The sequence below is a fragment of the Schistocerca americana genome, chromosome 4 (genome assembly GCF_021461395.2).
Source record: "Schistocerca americana isolate TAMUIC-IGC-003095 chromosome 4, iqSchAmer2.1, whole genome shotgun sequence".
Lineage (NCBI taxonomy): Eukaryota > Metazoa > Arthropoda > Insecta > Orthoptera > Acrididae > Schistocerca > Schistocerca americana.
Genome location: NC_060122.1, coordinates 392,746,253 through 392,771,534, shown reverse-complemented (window position 1 = coordinate 392,771,534; position 25,282 = coordinate 392,746,253). Strand labels below are relative to the sequence as shown.

Sequence of the window (25,282 nt, the reverse complement as noted above, 5' to 3'; positions counted from 1 at the left end):
GCTGCCCTTCAGGCTGAGTTAGACAAGGCCAGGGGAGATCTTGACAGGTTAAGGAGGGAGAAGGGTAAAGAGAGGTGGGAAGTGGCAACAGGCAACAGGAGGAACAGGCCTAGAACTTTGTCTGACAGCTTTATGGTGAATGTGGAAAATAGATTTGACCTGTTGCTTCAGTTAGAAGCTGGTGAGCCTCAAGCAGTTACAGGTGTAGACAGGGCACAACAAACTTTCAGCAGCAAATTGAAAAGTACGAATGTAGGGAAATCAGTAAAGAGAAAGAAAGTGTTGTTGTTAGGTAGTTCCCATGGAAGAGGTGTTGGCCAACTCTTGCAGGATGAACTAGGATCAGAATACCAGGTCACCAATTTTTTTAAACCTAGTGCTGGTCTGGAGCAGGTGACAGAGGATTTAGGATCACTTTGCAAAGATTTCACTAAGGAAGACACCGTGGTTATAGTGGGAGGGGCAGGTAACAGTATTGACAGAGATCCTGGGTACAGCGTAGAGTGTGACCTGGCGAAGATTGCATCAGCATCGAGGCATACCAGTGTTGAGTTTGTATCTGTTCTTGGGCGCCATGACCGACCTCATTTGAACTCTTCTGTCAAGAGAGTTAATTTGGAGCTGGAACGGCTGCTCATGTCGGGTGCGGGGTCACACATTGGTGTGGTTCATGTTGATTCTATCAGTAGGTGGGATTATACTAGGCATGGCCTTCACCTCAACAGGAAGGGGAAGGGTAAATTGGCTGGGGAAATAGCAAGAAAGTTAAAGGGGGGAGGCATTGTCATGAGTGGTAAAATACCAGTGCTTATAGGATTCAGAAAAGACCCTTTTTTAGGGTAGGGAGGACAGAAAGAAAACAAATTTTAAGAGAGGTTAGAACTGAGACAAACCTTCAGTTTGAGAAAGAAATCAAAAAACATAATTCCAGCTTATTACATCAACATAAACAGCCATTGGTTAAGAATTTTCAACTGTCAGCAGATATTTTAACTCCACCCAATTTTAAGTCAGTCAATGTGAAATGTCAGCTATCTTTATTGCATCAAAATATTCGAGGACTGAGAAATAAAATTAATGAATTAACTATCTGCATAGATGAATTAGAGTCTTCAAACCCAGCTGACATAATCTGCCTCTCTGAACATCATGTGACCACTGGTATAGAACTTTTAAGTGTTACAGGGTTTAGGTTAGCATCTCATTTTTGTAGATCAGAAATGGAGAAAGGAGGAGTTGCCACATTCATCAGGAACTGTCATAAATTTAAGAACATAGACATTCATAAATTTTGCCTAGAACAGCATATGGAAGCATGTGCAACAGAATTAGATTTTCACAAAAAATCTTTCATAATATTAAGTGTATATCGAGCACCTGCAGGTAACTTTAATCTGTTTGTAAACCACCTTGAAGCTGTACTGGCCCATTTAACAACCAAAAACAAAGAAATAGTGGTTGCTGGTGATTTCAATGTAGATTTCCTTAAAGACTCTCCCAACAAGAACCTATTTGAGTTAGTAACACTATCATTCAACTTAATTCCCACAGTAAAGTTCCCCACTAGGATAACCACTTGCTCACAAACAGCCATTGATAATATCTTTATAGAAAAGTCAAATGAACAAAATTATATTACAAAACCAATAATCAATGGCCTCTCAGACCATGACATGCAGTTCCTTCTGTTAAATGTTAATACTGAACAGGATATAAAATCTGTTAAATCTGAGCTCAAGAGGGTAATCAGTAAGCCAAAAATTGATTATTTTAGGACACTCCTCAGAGACATTCACTGGACTGATGTTTACAGTGCTCATGGCATGAATGAAAAATATAACATTTTTGCTAATAAAGTGCTTACCTTATTTGAACACTGCTTTCCCCCAAAACTTACCAAGGTTAGAGCAAAGTCTACAAAGAAGCCATGGATTACTCGAGGAATAGGGGTATCTTGTAAAACAAAAAGAAAACTGTATCTGTCAATCCGAAACATTTCCAATGTTGATGCTATAGCACATTATAAGAAATACTGCAAAATATTAAAGACTGTAATACGGATGTCAAAGCAAATATATTACAAGGAAAAGATAGTCATATCAGATAACAAAATAAAGACAATATGGGATATAGTGAAGGAGGAGACCGGTAGAACCAGACATGAAGAGCAACAAATAGCATTAAGAGTAAATGATGCATTGGTGACAGATGTGTATAGTGTTGCAGAACTTTTTAACAAACATTTTATAACTGTTACTGAAAAGATGGGGTTGTCAGGTTCGGTAGATGCTGCTATGGATTACCTTAGACCAGACATTTCAAGTAACTTCCATAATATGAATTTGACCCTCACTACCCCAACAGAAATAACGTCCATCATAAAATCTTTAAAATCAAAAACATCTAGTGGGTATGATGAAATATCAACAAAGTTAATTAAAGAATGTGATTCTGAGCTAAGTAACATATTAAGCTATCTGTGTAACCAGTCGTTTATCAGTGGAATATTTCCCGAATGGCTGAAATATGCTGAAGTTAAGCCACTGTTTAAGAAGGGAGATAAAGAAATAGCATCAAATTTCCGTCCAATTTCACTGTTGCCAGCATTCTCAAAAATTTTCGAAAAAGTAATGTACAGTCGTCTTTATAACCATCTTATCTCAAATAACATACTGTCAAAGTCACAGTTTGGATTTCTAAAAGGTTCTGATATTGAGAAGGCTATCTACACTTACAGTGAAAATGTACTTAATTCATTAGACAAAAAATTGCAGGCAACTGGTATATTTTGTGATCTGTCAAAGGCATTTGACTGTGTAAATCACAATATCCTTTTAAGTAAACTAGAATATTATAGTGTAACAGGAAATGCTGCAAAATGGTTCACATCTTATATCTCTGGCAGGAAACAAAGGGTGTTATTAGGAAAGAGACATGTATCAAGCTATCAGGCATCATCCAACTGGGAACTAATTACATGTGGGGGTCCCACAAGGTTCCATTTTGGGGCCCTTACTTTTTCTTGTGTATATCAATGACCTTTCATCAGTAACATTACCAGATGCCAAGTTTGTTTTGTTTGCTGATGATACAAACATTGCAATAAATAGCAAATCAAGTGTAGTCTTAGAAAGATCAGCCAATAAAATATTTGTGGACATTAATCACTGGTTCCTAGCCAATTCTTTGTCACTAAACTTTGAAAAAACACACTACATGCAGTTCAGAACTTGTAAGGGGTGTCCCAAGAGTATATGTCTAACATATGATGACAAGAAGATAGAAGAAGTGGACGGTGTTAAATTCTTGGGATTACAGCTTGATAATAAATTCAACTGGGAGGAGCACACCACAGAACTGCTGAAGCGTCTTAACAAATCTCTGTTTGCAATGCGAATTTTGTCAGACATAGGGGATATAAAAATGAAAAAGCTGGCATACTATGCTTACTTTCATTCCATAATGTCATATGGGATTATTTTCTGGGGTAATTCATCAAGCCAAGCTAAAGTTTTCCGGGCACAAAAACGTGCAGTAAGAATTATATGTGGTGTGAACTCAAGAACATCCTGCAGAAGCCTGTTTAGGGAACTAGGGATACTAACTACAGCTTCCCAATATATTTATTCCTTAATGAAATTTGTCATTAAAAATATATCACTTTTTCAAACCAACAGCTCAATTCATGGAATCAATACTAGAAATAAGAATAATCTTCACAAGGATTTAAAGTCACTTAGTCTTGTACAAAAAGGTGTGCATTATTCAGGAACACACATTTTCAATAACTTGCCAGCAGCCATAAAAAGCTTAACAACCAATGAAATTCAGTTTAAGAGAAGCCTAAAGGATTTATTGGTGGCCAACTCCTTCTACTCCATTGATGAATTTCTTAGGAAAACCAACTGATTTGTATATAAGTACAACATAACTTCTGCACAATTTCAGTGCAGTAATGTGTTCACTGAAAATTTGTGTGTGTGTGTGTGTGTGTGTGTGTGCGCTTGTGTGTGTGTAAGTGTGTAAGTATAATCTAACTTCTGCACCATTTCAGTGCAGTAATGTGTTCATTGTAAATAAGTATTACAGTAGTTGTATTACATGTTTCTTACCTTATAAATAAATAAAAAACTTTTTTATTTTAAATTCAGTGCAATAGTATTTGTAAAATGACTCTTAGTGTTCATTAAAAAATGACGATCATTCCACTTGGGACCTGTGGAATGGTACATTAGCTTATTTGTTTTAGTTGTAAATATTTGTCATGTATTGTTGTTTTTCTGACATGTTCCACATCCTGGAGGACCTCCTCACTACGGATCAATTGGAATGAAAGTAAATCTAATCTAATCTAATCTAATCATATGTCACGTTATGCGTAACCATTTCGTCATTGTCTGATTCATGAAAAGGCTTGCTAATCGGATGTGCTCTGTTGGTCACTACATCGGAATCAAATAAATCTGACGCGTTTTGTGTATATTGTTCACCTTCGTAAGAAACATTTGTCTGTTCACTGCGTAAACTTTGCAAATCAGGTGTTTCAAAATGGGCAGCTTTCATTGTAACGGGACATGCCGCGTCATCAATTGTCGTTAAATTAACAGAGGACACAATTGAATTTGTTTGCTCATCATTAGAATTAAAATCATTACTAGTGATCGGCACGCACTGATTATCTGTAATTAGAGGATTATCACTATTACACTGACTGTCGCTAGTATGATCGGTCAAATTATTCGAGTCAGCTTTTTCACTCATTGCACTGTTAGCAGTTTTTCGCGGCATTTTCACAAATTAAAGCACAAAATGAAACAAAGACAAAGCAAAAATGAAACAAATACAATTCCAACAGAGGGCAATAAATTGCCGATGATCTGTGAAAGGAAGAGTGACAAATTAGTAAATGCGTTGCGCCAGATGCAAACTACATTTAATATTAAGTAAATAAGAGCAGATATATAACCGACTACCTCTCAGAAATTCGCAAAAATACGATCCTGGCCGGTCGTCGACAAGTGTAACCTCCCAAAGATATTTATTTAATAACCTCCCAAAAGTAAAAAATATAATTCTATATTTCACATTCAGTGTAACTGCCCAACAGATAAGTTCCGAAACCTATCAATAATACAATGTGACTAATCTCTCAATAAAATTATGGCTCACTTATAACCTTTCAATAATTGACTGCGAATTTAAACTGGTAAAGTTTGGACGTCAGCAGTGCTGCGTCATGGCCCGGAAAATTCATTCTGAATAAATTGAAATATCTTACCTCAATTAGGTCGCCGGATAACGCATATATATCTGCCCCCATAAGAATTTTCTCTTGCGCAGCTCAGTGCAACGCTGGCCGATAGAGTTGTCATGTATAAAAAGAAACAACTGATTTTTCTTTTTCAATAATCGGGATAACCAAGGACTGGAGAAATTAGTAAATTCTTTAAATTGAAATGAATGATTGTCAAAAGTTACTTTTTATGAGAAAGATTATTATTAAGAGATTTTTTTAAACATTTACATGGGACTTAATATAACAATACTACATATGTGCGAGGCTGCTTTTACCTTATATTATATCGCTCAGGCTCCGCCATCGCTCCACACGACCGGCCCAGCCAACACGATACACCAGACTGTTAGCAACTACTTACTGCTACCAACACACAGTTCCTACTGCAGTCAACACTGCTCTTTGGTCTGAGATTCTCTTATAGCTTACATATCGCAGACAGCGCGTGAGCAATCCATCGAAATTACGTCTGCTCGAGCGCGCTAACAACAAATTTCTTAATCATGGACCTCTTACAGTATTCGTATTCACAATGATTCAATCGTAGCAATAGGAATGAACCTCTGAACCTTGGACTTATTGTGAGGGGCAAAATTCTTTTTATCTCTGTTCCTCTGTGTTTGTGAACCGTTTATGTTAGTGGGAACTTTTCCCATGCACCCCCAAGACTTGCTTTTTGTCATTGCAGTATACCTCAGCACATAATATAATAATAGTACAAGTGAGGTAAATAATTAAATAACAGCTAAAGACAAATGAAAGTGTAAAATTACTTTGTATGTTTTTAATATGATGTTTTATCTCAATAAACTGTGTTACACGGTGATGACTATTTCTGAAACAAATCCCTCCTCTTTTGTAATATTACGTCCAGCCTAGTGTTCCTGAAGTGCAAAAGGCAGGCCCTACATTTCTAGATTTTTGTCTCATTATCTCCTTTTTTCGTTGCGGCTTAAGCTCCTGCTTGCTCTGAATTATTTATCATGTGTACTTAAACTGTTCCCAAACGCTCATTCCACTAATCACTTGTATCTTTTTATTAATGTTATCATATCAATAATTTTTACCAATTCCGTGATTAATTCATTTCTTGTACTAAATTTTCCTAATTTTAGTTAAACTGGAAGCCGACCCAGCAAAATTTTATGGCGTATGGAACTTATAGTAGATTTCAGAATTCTACATTGGCTAACTTCCCGCAGTTTCTGTCTGCAAATCACTTTCCAGTTAACCATTCACTGATTAATAACCACTTACATGAAGTCGCAACCTAGCTTGATACAGAACCAGAGCAAAGTCCCTGGTTCAATCCTTCGTCTCGACTCACCAACAGGACCACGAGCAATGTTGGTGAAAATGATGCACATTGTGAGGTTCGTTTAAACTCCATGGACAGGGCTGTTCTTCTCAGTTGTCTCTGCCAGTCGATCGAGTGATCTAAGTATGATCTCGGAGCCCAACACGGTAGACATTGTTAGTTCCAACGATCTGTACTGGTTCCAACCTGTTCCCTTATTGACAGCCAGAAAGGTCTCTTCAAGATACTGAATGAGGCCTGCAGGCGTATACGCTGACGGCACCTGGTGTTCCTTCTCACCCTTATGATATGTTATGTCATGTTAACTGGGGACCTAGAAACGACGGAGAGGCTCCGTCCCCGCCGCAGCCGCAGTGGTCCGCAACCCCACGACGACTACTGCAGTCCACTTCACCCCTCCGCCGCCCCACACCGAACCCAGGGTTAGTGCGCGGTTCGGCCCCGGTAGACCCCCCAGGGAACGTCTCACACCAGACGAGTGTAACCCCTATGTTTGCGCGGTTGAGTAATAGTGGTGTACGCGTACGTGGAGAACTTGATTGCGCAGCAAACGCCGACGTGGTGTAGCTGAGGGGGGAATAAGGGGAACCAGCCCGCATTCGCCAACGCAGATGGAAAACCGCCTCAAAACCATCCACAGACTCGCCGGCACACCGGACCTCGACACAAATCCGCCGGGCGGATTCGTGCCGGGCACCAGGCGCTCCCTCCCGCCCGGAAAGCCATTCGTTAGACCGCACGGACAACCGGACGGGCTTCTCACCCTTGCTGCCATTTTCCTACTCGACACCATTATTTACCGTAAGTTTGAACTGCGCCTGGCCAGAACTAACTTAATTTGACGTTAACTGATTTTCAATTTAAGAATGAATAGATACATCTTATGAAGCGCCTTGAATTTAGAGTGTTTTCCATACTATAATCAAGATATGATTTTTCACCATTCAGTGTTGTATTTTTTACATGACGAGAGTGTTCGGGGACTGGGTGTTCATTTAATTTCGAATTTTTTATATTACAGTTCAATTTACGAGGGTCACTCCAAAAGAAATGCACACCATTTTTGTAAAAATACAGTTTTCATTCTGCATGTGTGAAAGTTTTACAACGTGTAGATACATTATTCCCGCTTGTTTTAAAACTTAGTTCAACCTGTTCCCGTGAGTGGCGCCGTCACAGCATGTCTTCTACACTTGGCTGCTAGGCTTGACGTTCGTCAGAAGCAACGTGCTGTCATAGAATTCCCGTGCTGTGAAAACGAGACAGTGGGAAACATCCACAAGAGGTTGATAAAGGTGTAAGGAGATGCTGCTGTCGATCGCAATACAGTTAGTCGGTGGGCAAGCAGGTTACGTGATGAAAGCGGGCACGGCAATATTGAGGATTGTCCTCGCAGTGGCAGACCTCGTACTGCACACACTCCAGACAATATGTAGAGAGTTAACGAATTGGTGACTGCTGACGGACGCATCACAGTGAACGAATTGTCACGTTACGTTGGGATAGGGGAAGGAAGTGTTTGCAGAATACTGAAAGTGTTGGCGTTAAAAAAGGTTTGTGCCACGTGGGTTCCCGGGATGTTGACAGTGGCTCACAAAGAAACAAGAAAAACGGTGTGTAGCGAACTTTTGGAACAGTACGAGAATGGTGGAGATGAATTTTTTGGAATAATTGTGACATGTGATGAAACATGGCTCCATAATTTTTCAGCAGAGACGAAACGGCAATCAATGGAGTGGCATCATGCAAATTTACCCAAGGAAAAAATTCAAAACCACACCTTCTTCGGGAAGAGTTATGGCTACGGTGTTTTTCGATTCCGAAGGACTCTTGCTTGTGAACATCATGCCAAGTGGAACCACCATAAATTCTGATGCATATGTGACGACACTGAAGAAACTTCAAGCTCGACTGAGTCGTGTTCGACCACATCGACAAAAGCAGGATGTTTTGCTGTTGCACGACAATGCACGGCCACATGTCAGTCAAAAAACCATGGAAGCGATCACAAAACTCGGATGGACAACACTGAAACACCCGCCTTACAGTCCTGACCTGGCTCCATGTGACTATCATCTCTTTGGGAAACTGAAAGACTCTCTTCGTGGAACAAGGTTTGAAGATGATGACTCCCTTATGCACGCTGCCAAACAGTGGCTCCAACAGGTTGGTCCAGAATTTTACCATGCAGGTATACAGGCGCTGGTTCCAAGATGGCGTAAGGCAGCTGAGAGGGATGGAAATTATATGGAGAAATGTTCCTAAAAGATGTATCTACACACTGTAAAACTTTCAAACATGCAGAATAAAAGATGGATTTAAAAAAAATTGTGTGCATTCCTTTTGGAGTGACCCCCGTATCTTTCATTTGAAGGCGTGAGATATGCTATAGAGAGTGAAAATTATACTTCGATATGTCTGTTTATTCTTTGAAATTGATAATCGCCTGGAGCCGTGCAACTTTTGGTATTTATAGGAATTACGTGAGCTTAGGCAGTCAGATATAGAATCTAGTCCCCCGAAGATTTTAAGTAGTTAGCCGTACCGCATAATCGAGGATTTTTGTTTTAGGGTATTTTTTAAGGACGATTCACCCAAGGCAGAACTATAAGAAATATATTATTACATAAATGTAATGCTAGTGGAAGGCAGTAAAACTCTACCTTAAGGGCCCTTAAACACGAGAACCACCATAAGGCTCTTCCAGTGCCACAAAAAATATTTCGTTCGTGACTGACAGCGACAAATGTTATTTTATAACAAACTAAACCTTGAACTTAGGTGACAAAAGCCATGGGACTGCGATTTACACATATACAGGGGGTGACAGTATCGCCTACACAAAGTATAAAAAGGCAGTGCATTGGCGGAACTGTCATCTGTACTCAGATGTTTCATGTGAAAAGGTTTCCGAAGTGATTATCAACACACGGTGGGAATTAACAGACTGAACGCCGAATGGTAATTCGAAATAGACACATGGGACATTCCATTTCAGAAATCTTTAGGCAATTCAACATTTCGAGATCCACAGTGTCAAGAGTGAGCTGAGAATAATAAATTTCAGGCATTACCTCTCAACATGGACAACACAGTGGCTGATGGTCTTCACTTAACGACCGAGAGAATCTGTGTTTGCGTAGGATTGTCAGTGCTAACAGACAACGAGCACTCCGTGAAATAACCGCAAAAATCAAAGTGGAACGTACGACGAACATCGGTTAGGACAGTGAGGCGAAGTTTTGCGTTAATGGGCTATGGCAGCAGACGCCCGAAGCGAGAGTCTTTGCTGACAGCACGACATCGCCTGCGGCACCTCTCCTGAGCTTGCGACCGTATTGGTAGGACCCTAGATAACTGGAAAACCGTGGCCTGGATGGATGGGTCTCGATGTCAGTTGATAAGAGCTGATGATAGAGTTCGAGTGTGCTGCAGACCCCACAAAGCCATGAACCTAAGTTGTCAATGTTGCACTATGCAAGCTGATGGCGGCTCCATAACGGTGTGGGTTGTGTTTACATGGAACGGACAGGGCACTCTGTATGTTCGGCTACTTGGAGACCATTTGGAGCCATTCATGGTAATGTGCTATGTCACCAGGATTCAGTTGTTGGCAACTGGTTTGAAAAACATTCCGAACAATTCGAGCAAATGATTTTGCCACCCAAATCGTCTGACATGAATCCCATCGAACATTTATGGGACACCATCGAGGGGGCAACTTGTGCACAAAATCTTGCACCGGCAACACTTTCGCAATTACGGACGACTACAGAGGCACCATGGTTCAGTATTTCTGCAGGAGACTTCCAATGACATGTTGAGTCCATGCCATGAGCTGCTACGTTATGACGGGCAGGAGTAGGTCCGACTATAATAAGAGGCATCGCATGGCTTATGTCGACTCAGTGTAATCCGTCCCAATGAAATAGACAAAGTCGCTTTCATAATTCTGCAGCTATAAGAGTTGAAAATTACACTACTGGCCAATAAAATTACTACACCAAGAAGGAATGCAGATGATAAACGGGTATTCATTGGACATATATATTATACTAGATCTGACATGTGATTACATTTTAACGCAGTTTGGGTGCATAGATCCTGAGAAATCAGTACCCAGAACAACCACCTCTGGCCGTAATAACGGCCTTGATACGTCTGGGAATTGAGTCAAACAGAGCTTGGATGGCGTGTACAGCTACAGCTCCCCATGCAGCTTCAACACGATACCACAGTTCATCAAGAGTAGTGACTGGTGTATTGTGACGAGCCAGTTGCTCGGCCACCATTCCCCAGACGTTTTCAATTGGTGAGAGATCTGGAGAATGTGCTGGCCAGGGCAGCAGTCGAACATTTTCTGTATCCAGAAAGGCCCATACAGGACCTGCAACATGCGGTCGTGCATTATCCTTCTGAAATGTAGGGTTTCGCAGGGATCGAATGAAGGGTAGAGCCACGGGTCGTAACACATGTGAAATGTAACGTCCACTGTTCAAAGTGCCGTCAATGCGAACAAGAGGTGACCGAGACGTTTAACCAATGGCACCCCATACCGTCACGCTGGGTGATACACCAGTATGGCGATGACGAATACACACATTCAATGCCGCGCGACCGCTGCGGTCGCAGGTTCGAATCCTGCCTCGGGCATGGATGTGTGTGATGTCCTTAGGTTAGTTCGGTTTAAGTAGTTCTAAGTTCTAGGGGACTGATGACCACAGCAGTTCAGTCCCATAGTGCTCAGAGTAATTTCAACCATTTCACACTTCCAATGTGCGTTCACCGCGATGTCGCCAAACACGGATGCGACCATCATGATGCTGTAAACAGAACCTGGATTCATCCGAAAAAATGACGTTTTGCCACACGTACACCCAGGTTCGTCGTTCAGTACGCCATCGCAGGCGCTCCTGTCTGTGATGCAGCGTCAAGGGTAACCGCAGCCATGGTCTCCGAGCTGACAGTCCATGCTGCTGCAAACGTCGTCGAACTGTTCGTGCAGATGGTTGTTGTCTTGCAAATGTCCGCATCTGTTGACACAGGGATCTAGACGTGGCTGCACGATCCGTTACAGCCATGCGGATAAGATGCCTGTCATCTCGACTGCTGGTGATACGAGGCTGTTGGGATCCAGCACGGCGTTCCGTATTACGCTCCTGAACCCACCGATTCCATATTGTGCTAACAGTCATTGGATCTCTACCAACGCGTGCAGCAATGTCGCGATACGATAAACCGCAATCGCGATAGGCTACAGTCCGACCTTTATCGAAGTCGGAAACGTGATGGTACGCATTTCTCCTCCTTTCACGAGGCATCACAACAACGCTTCAACAGGCAACGCCGGTCAACTGCTATTTGTGTATGAGAAATCGATTGGGAACTTTCCTCATGCCAGCACTTTGTAGGTGTCGCCACCGGCGCCAACCTTGTGTGAATGCTCTGAAAAGCTAATCATTTGCATATCACAGCATCTTCTTCCTGTCGGTAAAATTTCGCTTCTGTAGCACGTCATCTTCGTGGTGTGGCAATTTTAATGGCCAGTGGTGTACTTCCGTACGTCACAAAATTTTTCGCTTCGTTCAATTTAATTTACTGAAAACCTCACTCCGATACTTGTTACGGACTTATTTACGATGGCCTGTCTCAGCTGCCCGGCCCTCTATTCATGACGCCGCACCCCACAGACAGCGACGACAGGGACGTCGTGTCTTCGACGTAGCGGCAAGTGGAACGTGAATCGAGCACGCGATGCTCGCTCCTGGATGCACGCCAAACGTCCACGTGCGTGCTATCACGCAGCGTGGTTGCGCGGGGGACGACATTCGGGAGCGCCGCTGAGGCAATAGCTGTCCACGGGCCGTCGTGACGCCGCCGGCGGCGAGTCCCTCTGGCAATTACTTCCTCCTCCGGAAGGAAAAGCCGGTGGAAGTACTCGCTCCCACCCCTGGCTGCTCCAGCCTGTGGGATGCGCCCCGGCGGCGGACGGCGGCGCGTCCGTGGAAAGTGAAACCCGTCGGCCAGCTTGGTGGGGCTGCGCGCTTTATAAGCTGCCCGCCACCCCAGGTCGGCACCACAGCAGTCGCAGCGCAACTCTCAGCAGCAGCAGCAGCAACACTTTGCAGCCGCGAGCACCGAAACCAGCCGCAGGAATGGCCCTCCTCAAGTGCATCGTAAGTACCTACAACCGCACTTGTCGGGAGTCGCTAACGTTAAACACCTGCTGCGCCACTCGTGATGTAGGAGTTGGGCTAAGAATGGGAGGAAACCTAAATGTCAAGCTCTTTATAGATGACGCACTAGCCAATTTGGACAGGGAAAGGTCAGATATCAACGTTGGCATTGTTGACAGTGGCATTCATCTTTTGTTGTAATCGGGATAACTAATACATTCATAAACGACTAACTTGTTGCATAATTCCAGTTGCAGGGGCAACAAAACTTTGGTTTTCGGTATTTCACTTAATTACCAATGGAACTTAAAAATTTAAATTACTGCCATAAACTACCCATCGAGAGCTATAATCTTGTGTGAAATACTTAACATGGTAAGACAGAAACTGTATATATGTCTTCAGGAAGCACAACTCATGGCACGAAAATTACCCAGACTAAGTTTATTAAGTATTTGAGAACCAGAACACTTAGTGACCTCCAACAAACCTTACACGTAATTTCAAACTATTACAAAACTTCTCGCTGAAGAACTCGCAAAATGTTGTTGCTGTTGTTGTGGTCTTCAGTCCTGAGACTGGTTTGATGCTACTCTATCCTGTGCAAGCTTCTTCATCTCCCAGTACCTACTGCAACCTACATCCTTCTATATCAGTTTAGTGTATTCATCTCTTGGTCTCCCTCTACGATTTATACCCTCCACGCTGCCCTTCAATACTAAATCCCTTGATGCCTCAGAACATGTTCTACCAACCGATCCCTTCTTCTAGTCAAGTTGTGCCACAAACTTCTTTTCTCCCCAATCCTATTCAGTACCTCCTCATTAGTTATGTGATCTACCCATATAATCTTCAGCATTCTTCTGTAGCACCACATTTCGAAATCTTCTGTATTCTTCTTGTCCAAACTAGTTATCGTCCATGTTTCACTTCCATACATGGCTACACTCCATACAGATACTTTCAGAAACGACTTCCTGACACTTAAATCTATACTCGATGTTAACAAATTTCTCTTCTTCAGAAACGATTTCCTTCCCATTGGCAGTCTAAATTTCGTGAAATGACGAAAAGAAAAAAGTCACTCACTGCAAATTTTGCTCATCATCCAGTAAAACTTCATCATTAGGTATCACGTTTTAATTTGTTACTTATATACTAAGAACTCTATTTGCAATACTTTTTGCGGACAGACCACTGAATGTACCTGAAAAATTATTTCACTGTGCAATACGTAGTTTAGGAATTACGACGTCACGAGATTGAAATGCGTGAAAAACTAGCCCTTGCTTAAAACAGAGCGCCAATTAGCCGTACTATACTCATCTAGTGCGTCATGAGAGCACATTGCGACTTCCAACTAACATTTACCATAATTTCAAACACTTTCTAATCTTTTTCTCGCTTACATACTTAAAGTCATATATTTGAAACGTTAACTCATTAGCAAAGTAATAAGATGTTTATAGCCACTGTATACAGGGGACTTCGATTCCTTTTAGAGTCGGGGATTAAGGGTTTGCTGGTTGAGACCTGAAATCGAAATTCTAACGTCACGCCTCGGGTTCAGAATTTTAACTTTTGCGTCGTTTCTAGCGACCTGGGATGTCATAGATACTGTGATAGCGATATTTCCTGAAGAAGCTTGGCGCTTACCTTCCCGTCGTCAGCGCAGCTATCGGAAATGAAGCTCTTACTCATGTGAATAAGAGTGGGGACAGATGACAGGTAGAGATTTCATCAGCCCGAAAGTTGGTTTTAACATCACAGTGCTGTAATAAGTATGGTCATATTGGTTGTGGGATGCCCTTACCTTCTTACTATCGGTGAACTACTTGCAAACGCAATTTAGCTTAACGTGGGCTCTGTAACACTGCGCAACTTGTCATTTTTCCACATTAACAAGAAAGTAAAAAAACATGATAACAGGTAAATACCCTAGGACTGACTGGGAATCGAAACTGAGATATTTGGGCCCGCACTGCGAAATTTTACCACAAAGACACCGACCATGTGAAGAAAACAATACCAGCGCTCGTCAGAAGGGCGCGAGGGAAACTCTAGAAAGCGTTAGTCAGGATGACAGGACTGTGAGTTCAGCCCTGCGAGGGTTCAGCTATAGGCAATGCTTCTTCAGGCTCGAGAGATACTTTGTAATTTGGTTTAAAATCAAATGGCTTTGGGCTCTATGGGACTTAACTGCTGAGGTCATCAGTCCCCTAAAACCTAGAACTACTGAAACCTAACTAACCTAAGGACATCACACACATCCATGCCCGAGGCAGGATTCGAACCTGCGACCGTAGCGGTCGCGCGGCTCCAGACTGAAGTGCCTAGAACCGCTCGGCCACCGCGGTCGGCTTGTAATTTGGTCTCAGTAATAACGCAGTAACTGCGGAGAAGCTGATAGGGCACGACATTATATCGCGACGGAGTGTAGCGTTACTTGGTTCGTTTCAAAATACTGTTCACCGAGAAAATCATACAAAGCTGCCAGCAATCACGCGTTCGGTTGTCACCAGCATATACTTCAAATCGTGTTACTCACATCTCAGTACATTACATTGAATGCAGTGCAGACGTTGCATGTCCCTCAACATGTGTTGTGTTTTCTTATGAACTGAGAACAGCTTCTGGTTACAATCTAAAGCGGTAAATTTGTGTAATTATTGTTTGATTTTGTTGGTGAATAGATAATATTTATGGTAAACAATTCACACGAAAGGAAAATATCATTGCAAAGGACGATATTTTAGATTTACTTCTGTGACAGAGATAGAAAAATGTTGTAGTCGCGTGATACTCAGCTTGGATTAATCCTTTCCGTCCCAATAATGCAAATCATTTCCATAACTGTCTTTTGATACCTGGAGAAGATGTACAACTTTTATCTGCAAACTGGTTGTTACCGCATCACGGTGAAGGCCCCTATGCCAGTGTTTCGTTAGTAAAGGAGTGAAGTAACAGTGAATCTGGAAGTTCATTCGAATACTGCAGTGATCTACAGTGGATAGTTTTACTGAAGGTGACACATTCCTGTCTTCCTTCGACAAGCGAACATCCTTACCAATCAGGTTATTGGCGTACCGACAGTGTAACATCGAATCAGGAATCGGTGCAGCTAGGAAGTTTCCCTCGCACACAACAGATAAATACCTATAGAGCCGCGAGTCAGAAAATCCTTAAGCTTACAGTTCGTTGTCTACTGTATGCTGAGCCGTCGCGCTTTAAATTCTGTGGCTTCTTCTTCTACATTAATATTTATTCTCAGTACTCCACCGTACATTGTGTAGCTGAAGGCACTAAACACCAATTTCGTTTACCACCATGATGTGTACTAACGAGTGATGAACTACAGAACTGAATGTCAATGCTCTTTTCGAGGTGTCTGTTGCTTCTCCACTTCAATCATTGGTACTTAGTGAAATGTTCTTCTCTGACTGCCTATGCATTTAGAAGGAAGGAAGGTTAGGATTTAACGGCCCGTCGACATCGAGGTCGTTAGAGATGGTCGATCGTTTGGTTAGACGTGGAGAGAAATAAAAGACCGTACGAGGAACGACCGTCATATCAGTTCCTTATATCTTCCCGCTATTACTCTAAGTTATGACCGTGCGTTTCTTGAAGGAGAAATATTGCTTCTATCATCCAACAACCTTCTTTGGAAAAGTAAACGTGTTCTACCCGTATATAAGAAGGCACTATGTTTGTGTCAATGATGCTACCAGGCAGAAAAGAGCTGCTCGTATAGAGTCAATTATCGCAAGAGCATTGAAAGACATTTCGGTAGACACTGTCACATCTTTTGATGTTTCCCATTTCGACTCGCTTGCGTATACAGCGAGATGATAGATTATTTGACCGAGACTGTTTGTGTCTCAGCAGAATTTGTTTGGTTAGAATCTATTGCGCATATATGAAGTAAATACGGCATTAAATTGCATACAGTAAACAACACTCCCATTTTTCCACATATTCAAAAGAAGGACCATGAACAGGAGGCACGAAGATAAAACTGATACATTTATAACAGTTGCCGCGCGGGATTAGCCGAGCGGTCCGAGGCGCTGCAGTCATGGACTGTGCGGCTGGTCCTGACGGAGGTTCGAGTCCTCCCTCGGGCATGGGTGTGTGTGTTTGTCCTTAGGATAATTTAGGTTAAGTAGTGTGTAAGCTTAGGGACTGATGACCATAGCAGTTAAGTCCCATAAGATTTCACACACATTTGAACATTTTTTTTATAACAGTTGTGAATGTCGAACAGACCGTCAGTGTCTTTCCACTACTAGAATACTACAGAATACATAGGGCTGTGTTCGTTTTACATGTTCGAATATTAGTTAAAACGAACTGGGACTATTTTCGTGGTTTCTCACAGTCACCTCCAAAGTAAATCACAGAGCTAACTAGAGCATATACGTTGTATTATTGTCCGTATATTTGTCTTGATTTTACTACTTGGTGTAATATTACCGTGCTCGAAAACGGTAGGGGAAGAGAGAGAGAGAGAGAGAGAGAGAGAGAGAGAGAGAGAGAGAGAGAGAGAGAGAGAGAGAGGGAGGGAGGGAGGGAGGGAAGAAGATGGGGATGGAGAGAGAAAGAGAGAGAGGACAACTGCTATGCAAATCCACACAGCGTATCTCGTAGGCTTTTTCGAGTTATATTAACAGAATCTTCCGTCGGTTCTTGGTAGAACAACATTCTAATAATAAATGAAAAGCACCAGTTTGCTTTGGTTCTACAATAGTACTGTGTCTGACGACGGAATGATCCTGTGTTTGTCGATTGCGAAGTAAGTTCCTACCATGATGTCAGAGGCCCAATAACATAATCCACATTCCTCGAAATTGTAGCTACTATCAGTTCCGAACATCTTATGAGCAGCAAATAATTGACATTACTTCAACCACGGATTGTAATGATAGGAATCATATAGGGTAACAAATTACGCATGACAAGGAGAGCAGAAACCACGAGTATTACATTCGCTGCCTCGCTGATACGAATTTTGGCTCGTGAGACGTGTGAAATTGGGTCTAGGAGATTCTCGACGGTATTCTACATGAAGACAGGGCAGTTTTTAGCTTTCACCTCACGGTCGTCGAACGGTGGCGGCGCTGCGCAAACTGTTTGCCAGCCACTCTGCCGCAACTAAGGCCAAGGACAGCGGAATTCATTTCTTTTTCAACTTGTTCAACGCGGCAGGTGCTGTTGTATGTTCTATTGTATAATGCCAAGAGGGACGCAACAGGTACTTTTAGCTCAGAGGTACTCGAGGATGGTGCAATGCTTTACTACGAGCAGTCCCACAGGAAGTGACTGACCTTGCATCCTTCCGCCCAGAAAAAGAGATCAAACAGTGCGTGATCAGAAGGACAGATGGACGTGAGGAACGAATGGCGTTCCGATTTCAGTTTTTCATGTACATTGAGCATTTTAACAGACAAAACTGAAGCAAAAAGTAATTTTGGTAGAACCTGAGGATCTAACGTTGACAAATGTGATACAGCGGATAGAAAATATGACTCGTATTCAAAAGAAGTAGGGTTCGTATCTCGTTCCTGCTACCCAGATTTAGATATCTCATGGTTTCGCCAAACAGATCAAGTCGGATGTCGATATGGTTTCTTTGGAAAGGATGTGGCTTACTTCCTCCCTTATTTTTGCCTTAAAAATGGCTCTTAGCACTATGGGACTTAACATCTGAAGTTAACAGTCCCCTAGAACTTAGAACTACTGAAACCTAACTAACCTAAGGACATCACACACATCCATGCCCGAGGCATGATTCGAACCTACGACTCTAGCGGTCTAGCGGTTCCAGACTGAAGTGCCTAGAACCGCTCATCCACCACGGCCGGCTATTGTTGCCTTATCTCAGCTTGTACTTTACCATAATGCTCTCGACTTCGAAGTGACGTTAAAACCTAATCGTATTTTATTTTCTTGTAGCCTCGAATCGTTAGTCACCAAGTAATATTTAATCATTAATATGCCCACAGCATACCAAACGACAGTAGTGAGAATGTGATCTAAGAACATTTTCTTTTAATTTTAATTCCTAGCACATAATGTGTGAGAGGTTCAAACCTAAATCTTTACTGTTCATGCACGGTAGCTGCGCAACAGTCACTAGGTGTTAAAAAGACTCAAAAATTTCCAAAATTAAACAAGACCCTGATATTATATTAATACTTTATTTGTGGGACGTCACGTACTTAAAACAAGTATTAAATCCGTAAGGTGACTGGGTACGGAAAGATTTACTTTAAGTACATTACTGTAAAAAAATGTGTGTGAAATCTTATGGGACTTAACTGCTAAGGTCATCAGTCCCTAAGCTTACACACTACTTAACCTAAATTTTCCCAAGGACAAACACACACACCCATGCCCGAGGGAGGACTCGAACTTCCAACGGGACGAGCCGCACAGTCCATGACAGCAGCGCCTCGGACCGCTCGGCTAATCCCGCGCGGCACATTACTGTAAGTTACCTAACTAACATTGATTATTTTCAGATTTACATGTCTTGGTCGTAATGCGAGATGTAATTATATGGGAAGAAGTAATATTTTTCGTGATTCATTTTGGAACTTCTGCTGTCCGATGATTAGAAACAAACCTTTCGTACCGAGCAGCGCCTTTTTAGTAGCATCTGAAACTGTCGTTCGTGACGCTATAATCATTTCCTGGTAAGTTAACATTGCATTTTAGGCTCCTCGACTGGAGCGTCTTCGTTCCTTATCCTTTCGTACGAGTATTTCATCTCAATAGTAAAGCAGAATAATATGAACAATGAAATGTTATATTTCGTCTTTCGACTTTAAATTTACTATTACAAGGGAACCTCCCCATCGCACCGCCTTCAGATTTAGTTATAAGCTGGCGCAGTGGATAGGCCTTGAAAAAGTGAACACAGATCGATCGAGAAAACAGGAAGAAGTTGTGTAGAACTATGAAATAATAGGCAAAATATACAAACTGAGTAGTCCATGGGCAAGATATGCAACATCAAGGATAGTCTGAGATCCAGAACGCCGTGGTCCCGTAGTTAGCGTGAGCAGCTGCGGAAAAAGAGGTCCTTGGTTAAGTCTTCCCTCGAGAGAAAAGTTCACTTTTTTTTTATTTTCGCAAAGTTATGATCTGGCCGGTCGTTCATTGACGTCTCTCTTCACTTTAATAAGTTTAGTGTCTGTGTTTTGCGACCGCACCGGAAAACCGTGCGATTAGTAGACGAAAGGACGCGCCTCTCCAATGGGAACCGAAAACATTGGATCGCAAGGTCATAGGTCAACCGTGTCCTCCCCAGGAAAACACGTCTCATATATTCTATATGACACTGGTGACGGCATGTGCGTCATATGATAGGAATATGTTGTCCACCCACCTAACTTGTACACTTGGCGAATGGGTAAAATGATTCTTCTACCTTGCCCGATTTAGGTTCTCTTGTGGATGTGATAATCAGTCCCAAAAAAGTGGTGAAAACATAAGAGTTTGACACATAAACTGAAAATAAAAAATTAAACACGAGGGAAGACTTGAACCAAGGACCTCTTATTCAGCTGTTGCTCACGCTAACCACGGGACCACGGCACTCCTGACCTCAGAGTGTCCTTGATGTTGCCTATCTCGCGCATCAACTACTCAGTTTGTATATTTTGCTTATTTTTTCTTAGTTCCACACAACTTCTTCCTGTTTTCTCGATTGATCTGTGTTCAGTTTTTCAAGGCCTATCCACTGTGCCAACTTATAACTAAATCTGAGGGGGGTTGCGATGGGGAGGTTCCCTTGTTAGTATATTTCCGGTATACCTTTTATCTGCGTTGTATCCATTGTAAGCGTCCACAGCCCCATGTTCTAGTGTTTATCGTCGTTATACCTAGACTGCAGGATCCCGGGTTCAGTTTGGCCGTGCGGTTAAAGGCGCTGCAGTCTGGAACCGCAAGACCGCTACGGTTGCAGGTTCGAATCCTGCCTCGGGCATGGATGTTTGTGATGTCCTTAGGTTAGTTAGGTTTAACTAGTTCTAAGTTCTAGGGGACTAATGACCTCAGCAGTTGAGTCCCATAGTGCTCAGAGCCATTTGAACCAACCGGGTTCAGTTCTCGGCTGGTTCCAAGATTTTCTTCGCGCGAGGACTGTAAGTTCGTTCTGTCCTGATCATTTCATCTTATATCCGTCACAAAGACGAGCGAGTTGCCGAATTGGACGCAAATACAGCAGGCGGCCGAACAGCGGCAAACTTGGTCTTCCCGCGCAGTAAGGTCACACGATCATTTCATTTCATTCGTCCTCGGAAGCAAAGTACAGCATAATGATGCTTCAGGCAAGTATAAATACGTCACTTACTCTTCCTGCACGGGGCTGTTTACAAACATTTTCGGAAATCGGTGAACAGAATTTCAACTTTGGCTCCTTCATACACAGTGTTTTGTACAGCTGATACCCAAGGGGGAAACGTTGTAGGGGAGAGTGGCGTATATTTTACCACCTTGGTAAAATACTCCATAAAGTTTAAGTACTGGTAAAAATGCATTATAACGTGACGATGTAGCTTTTCATACGACAGCTCTAGCCTGGACTCAAAGAGAAATTTGTTAATTAAGAAAAGAATGATTCCTTGGAGCATTTCAAATTTACCTCTAGTTTTGTAACGATTTTTTTTCTGGTCGGTTGGTGTAAACCCACGATAAAAGCACCTTTTTTCGGATGAGAGACAGTTGAAAATTTCAGCAGTTCGTGTTTAAATTGTTTTACCGTTTCCGTCAAGTTTTGGGTGTATTAGTTCTTAAATTTATAACGAGATCTGTAGCAGAAAAATAAATCGTAGACATCTGCATAAATACGCCCAGCACCCCTGCACATGATGCGGAATTCAGTTGTCCTAAGAACACTCAAGCCACACAGTGCAGGCTAGATTCTCATGCATTAGAAATAGATGTTAATTTTTTTATTCATAGACTTGGATGAAAAATCCATGTACCTGATGTCTATCTGAGCTTGTAGACAGACACAAGCTGGTGGGTTGTAGTTACCTCGAGGCTGCTAAATAAAAACCATTTCCAGTTATCTTATTTCCCCTGTTAAATCTGTGTGATAGTGTCAATCCTTTGATAAGGTCCTAGAACAAACCTTAAGAAGTTATTACCGCGATAATAACATTAGCCGCGCATCCAAAACATCGTGTGCTTTTTCTATTTTGTTTCCGCGGCTTCCATCAAAAGTTGCTTTTAGGTGACGACTTTGAGGTCCCGTGTCTACTTTGTTATTATTTCTTGGTACTTATTACCATTCTGCTGAGGTCCAAACCGAGATTTCGTATTCTAAGACAAGCTGAGTGATGGCTCAGATGCTTTCTTCACTCCGTTCCCAACCGCCTTCTCCTTCTAGCTTACATCTAAGAGTTTAAAAATCAAAAAGAGGCAGTCCATGCGGTACGAACTACCCGGACCATGTATAGGTCACAATAGCAGACATAAGGTGTGAAGGGAAACGTGTTACGGTAAGAAGATAAAAGGAACTTTTTGTTTAAAATTTTGAATACATACTCAACCCAAACGCTGTTATTTATTGCTATCTCCTACCTATTTACAAATGGCGAGTGACGAAAAGTAAGGCGATACAACTTGCAGTCGCAGACACAAAGTAAACTCAATACAAGGTGATCCACAACACTGACTGATTGCACGTAGTATACTACCATTGGCGCTCCTTGCCAAAACACCATAGTGTGCTGCTCCCTATTGCCAGATCCTGCGTACATTCTGTGGGCAAAACAGCCTTCCAGGCCTAAAAGGTGATACCTGGCGCTGTCCCTCTCTAGCTACCGGTCAGGTGTATACCTTTGGCGCTGCACCGGACTGTCCACCACACTCATTACTTACTGCGCGTTCCAGGAGTGGTCCAGCCGGCTCTGGGAAAGTGACGGGACGGGTTGTTCATAGAGTGGCCTTGTTCCACATCACTCGTTCCGCCTAATCCCATCCGCCTCCGGTTTCTCTTCCTACGCCTGTAGCCGTGCGTTCACCTGAGAGCAACAGATGTTTGGGTGGGCGCGGTCAACGCTTCACTGCTGTCTCTACCTTTTACTTTCACTTGACCGGCCGTCTAAAGACGCGCCTGGTACAGGAAACATTTCATCAGTGTTCCTGGAGCCACGTCGCATGCTCCTCCCAAGTCAAGTAAAACAGGAAACACTTAGAAGAGTTGCATCTTTTGTCCTACTTGTCGACCACAAAAAAGGTCTTAAGGAGTTTAAAAATACTGCGTAATAATAATAATGTGCAATACAGATTTTGCGCCGGCCAGAGTGGCCGAGTGGTTCTAGGCGCTACAGTCTGGAACGGCGCGACCGCTACGCTCGCAGGTTCAAATCCTGCCTCGGGCATGGATGTGTGGGATGTCCTTAGGTTAGTTAGGTTTAAGTAGTTCTAAGTTCTAGGGGACTGATGAGCTCAAAAGTTAAGTCCCATAGTGCTCAGAGCCATTTTGAACGCATTTTGCTAAATGGACTGGCCTAAATGGACTCGCCTCTTTAGTTAAGCTGTGGAGATACGGGATAGAGTCCGAGGTACGGTTGAGGAAGGTAATCCGGTGGGAGGGACGGAAAAGGATCCACTGAGCTGTGTGAGAAGAGTTATTTGAGGGAGAAGCGTGGTAGCCTCCACTTCTAAAGCTGAAATAACGACAGGAATAGCGATGAGCAGAGTAAGCGCTTGTCCGATGCTGCATTTCAGACATCATAGGCAAAAGACGAAGCAGCAGCCGAACGGCACAGTCCGTCGGAAGACAGCGCCACTGAGGTCATTATTATTAGGTACGTAACTGCAAGAATATCACTTGGCCACACGACCGGAGTTCTCCAGCCTCTTCGTACGCAGTGAATAACTCTGATGGCTTGGGTCGACGGATGACACAGTGCCGATGTGTGTAACTTCCTGTCAAAGCTGGCCTGCACAGTTTCTCGGGGTTAATCATTAACATGGCACTTTATTGTGTTTACAACTCTCTTTCAGAATTTTCAGGCTAGACGTTAGAGCTTCAGAAAATTTATGTTTTCTAAGCTGAAATCGATCTTCCACGTGCTTAATTCGTCGAATTCGGATAAATCACAGTTTTTCTTGTGTTTGTTATGAGACAGACTGACATTTTCTTTCGTTGTTCTTATATACACAACTACAAGAAATGCAGTATCGCAAGTCATAAACAGTGCTTTACGTGTACCACTGAAAAACCAATACGGTTACAGACCGTTTTTACAGTGCATTTTCCGGACGCCCTTGTTTTCCTACATGATTCTCTTGCGCCCCATGTGCTCTTTGTCATTACTTAATGCTTTCTTTTCTATTTTCAGCTTCTTCTCGTGGTGGCTGTCCTAGCTCTGGTGGCAGCCAACCCCATTCCGGAGCCAGGAAACCTGGGAGGTGGTAAACAGTGAGTACAGACTACTTCGTTAACGTATACTATGTAGTTCTTCTAAACGATTTAATGCTGATGTTCCATTCTCGAGCAGGAATAAGCAGATCCGCTTGACTGACGCTACCTTCTTGTTTTGCAGCGAGCACTTCATAATCCACGTGCCGTACCACGTGCACACAGTACACCACCACCACGTGAAGAAGGTTCACGTGCCCGTCTACATCAAGGAGGAGCACCATGGCTGGCACCCGTGGGACTAGGCGCATAAGCGAGGCAAGTCGCCTTTCTTCCTCACTCGTTCTATTACTTACATCATCTGTCTGTAGCTACGTACACTGCGCAACAGAATTAAAGGATCACATTCTCGAAAACCCACAATTCTTACCCGTTACGAAGTTGAAGTCTGAAATCTGTCTCACAAGTGCGTACAGCATTTCTCTGTAATCAGAATGATATTTTCACTCTGCAGCGGAATGTACGCTGATACGAAACTTCCTGACAGATTTAAACTGTTTGCCGGACCGAGACTCGAACTCGGGACCTTTGCCTTTCGCGTGCAAGTGCTCTACCGTCTGAGCTACCCAAGCACGACTCACGCCCCGTCCTCACAACTTTACTTCTGCCAGTATCTCGTCTCCTACCTTCCAAACTTTACAGAAGCTCTCCTGCGAACCTTGCAGAACTAGCACTCCTGAAAGAAAGAATATTGCGGAGACATGGCTTAGCCACAGCCTGGGGGACGTTTCCAGAATGAGATTTTCACTCTGCAGTGTGCAGTGTGCGCTGATATGAAACTTCCTGGCAGATTAAAACTGTTTGCCGGACCGAGGCTCGAACTCGGGACCTTTGCCTTTCGCGGGCAAGTGCTCTACTGTCTGTAATGGCGCGAAATCGCGGCATCCAGCGACATCACCGTCGGGCTCGACGACGTTTCAAACAGCAAAGAGTCGACACAAACGAAAAGGAGGCCACAGCTCAGAAATTCGTGTGATGATTAAGGTGGGTTGATAATGTCACATTGGCACCAAATTTGACAAAAATTCTGCTTAATGATACCTTGGGTGTGT

The 25,282-nt window shown here is 42.8% G+C and overlaps 1 long non-coding RNA gene across 1 annotated transcript; it reads left to right on the top strand.

The window, feature by feature from the left end:
• Window positions 1-12,700: 12,700 nt before the first annotated feature.
• Window positions 12,701-24,489, top strand: LOC124612238. Its single transcript, XR_006979510.1, has 3 exons — window positions 12,701-12,790; window positions 24,151-24,230; window positions 24,355-24,489. It is a non-coding gene; the product is annotated as an uncharacterized LOC124612238 (long non-coding RNA).
• Window positions 24,490-25,282: the final 793 nt, after the last annotated feature.